This window comes from Rhamphochromis longiceps, linkage group LG2 (genome assembly GCF_057381845.1).
Source record: "Rhamphochromis longiceps isolate RC_006_pf linkage group LG2, R_longiceps_female_GT1.1, whole genome shotgun sequence".
Lineage (NCBI taxonomy): Eukaryota > Metazoa > Chordata > Actinopteri > Cichliformes > Cichlidae > Rhamphochromis > Rhamphochromis longiceps.
Genome location: NC_140558.1, coordinates 20892102 through 20894577, shown reverse-complemented (window position 1 = coordinate 20894577; position 2476 = coordinate 20892102).

The following is a 2476-nucleotide window of genomic DNA, read 5'->3' as shown; positions in this document are numbered from 1 at the left end:
TGCTCTGTGTTCAAGTTCATCTCTGAACAATAACAGTGAATGCATGATCTTTGACCGCCTGTTTATTTTCCCACAGACACTCTCTAAACTTAGAAACCGTTAAAGAGGAAGGATTACAGATCAGCTACTTATTGATCAGATGTTTCCCGTATTTATACCTGTGTGGATCAATAGTGTCTTCTCTGATTCTTCTGTCACACAGTGTGACACAAAGTGGATGAGCTGTTGTGATACTCTGCACTTGTCCCAGAAGTACTGACTTTGTCTACATTATTCTTTCTATATATTTATTTGCTATGATTTGCTATGCACTGACTCTCCTGGCTTTGTTTGTGTGAGCATTCAGTCGCCTGAAAAACAAACAGCCAGCAAATTAAAGCAAATACTCCGTTACATGTTGTTTTATATTTTATTATGTCACAGAATTAAGTCATTTGTTTTCTTGTTTTCAATCTGCACACAGGTCATGTGCGGGAAAGGCCCGCCCAGCATCTCCTGACTACTACTGATGATCTGTCATCAGCAGGTTAAACCAGGAGGAGGGGTTTCTTGCTTGCTTGCTTGCTTTTGTTTGTCTCATGATACAAAGGGATTTGTTGCATATTTTTTCTTATATAGAGCCATTTAGTCATAAATGTGTTAATCAAAAGATTGGGGAGCTTTTTGTAATTCTCAGTCATTTCTGTTGAGTTTTAGATTCCTCAGCTCAAGCCAATGGTACTGGCTAGAATAACTGAAGGTAAACTGATTTGAGCTGCGTCCCAATTCAGGGGCCTCGTCCTTCGGATTTGAAGGCCGATTAGTTACAGCGACGTGACGAAGGCTGCTCCAAATGGGGCCAACAAATATGTCCTTCATTTTCCCAGATTTGAAGGATGGGTCGGGTGTATCCTTTGTGGCCCACCACATCCCAGAATTCATAGCGTGGCCCAGCCAAGTTTCCAACAATGGTGGCAGCTACTTAGTTTTAACGCCGACAGTCTCGGTTGTTGTGTCCTTTGGCAATACACTTCAGCTGTTGCCTACTGGTTGTGGTCAAATTCCAAACATTTTTTACAAATAAATAACTGCAAAGTGGGGTGTGCGTAATTATTCAGCCCCCTTTGGTCTGAGTGCAGTCAGTTGCCCATAGACATTGCCTGATGAGTGCTAATGACTAAATAGAGTGCACAACTGAAAACCTACAAGACAAGGCCGTCCACCTAAACTCACAGGCCAAACAAGGAGAGCGCTGATCAGAAATGCAGCCAAGAGGCCCATGGTGACTCTGGACGAGCTGCAGAGATCTACAGCTCAGGTGGGGGAAATCTGTCGATAGGACAACTATTAGTCGTGCACCGCACAAAGTTGGCCTTTATGGAAGAGTGGCAAGAAGAAAGCCATTGTTAACAGAAAACCATAAGAAGTCCAGTTTGCAGTTTGCCACAAGCCATGTGGGGGACACAGCAAACCTGTGGAAGAAAGTGCTCTGGTCAGATGAGACCAAAATGGAACTTTTGGTCCCAAATGCAAAACGCTATGTGTGGCGGACAGTGTTGGTCAAGTTACTTGAAAAAAGTAATCAGTAACTAATTACTGATTACTTCCCCAAAAAAGTAATTCCGTTACTTTACTGATTACTTATTTTCAAAGTAATTAATTACTTAGTTACTTAGTTACTTTTTAAAAACACGATTTACAACCTGAAGAGGTGATAAAGCGATAGATCTTTCAGCCCAATTCTACTTTTTCTACATAATCCATCATACAAAATGTAATCAAATGGAAAAGTATCTTTTTTTTAACTTGTCTTATCAGTTTTAATCTTTTAACTTTATGCATCAAGCAAAAATTTAATTATATGCAACATTCTCTGACTTGAATAAATTAGTTTAACATTTAAACCTATTTTCTGCACATTCCAGCACATAAAATACAATATTTTTTGTGTTTACACTCACTCTTTCAAGTAAAACACAGCAGAAAATAAATAAAGTCAAAGACTCAGCGGTCCTGTTGCTCTATTTTCACCTGTAAAGCAGGACTGCGGTAGGCGGAGGTTTACCCTGGTGCAGGTGTGCCGCGGTCAGTTGAAGAATCCGTGAGTTTCTCTGTGAGGTTCAAGGTTCAAGGTTCTTTATTATTTGTCACATGCATAGTTATACAAGTATAACACACAGTGAAATGTAGCCTGACACGCTCCTCGACATGTGCAAAAAATTGGGGGGGGGGGGGTGTAGAGGAAGAACATTACATATATATATATATATATATATATATATATATATACACACACACATATAGTATATACACTGGGTGAATGTGCAGTAGTAGCAGCAAGCAGGTGAATTCTGTACATTAATATGAATAGATATCTGACTATTTTACAGGATAGACAATATAAACATATTTAAAATTAAAGGAATTTGAAATGTACATTGTGCCTTGGTTTAGTGTCTGGAAGAGTCCTGTCTCAGTCAATTATAGATGATGTGAG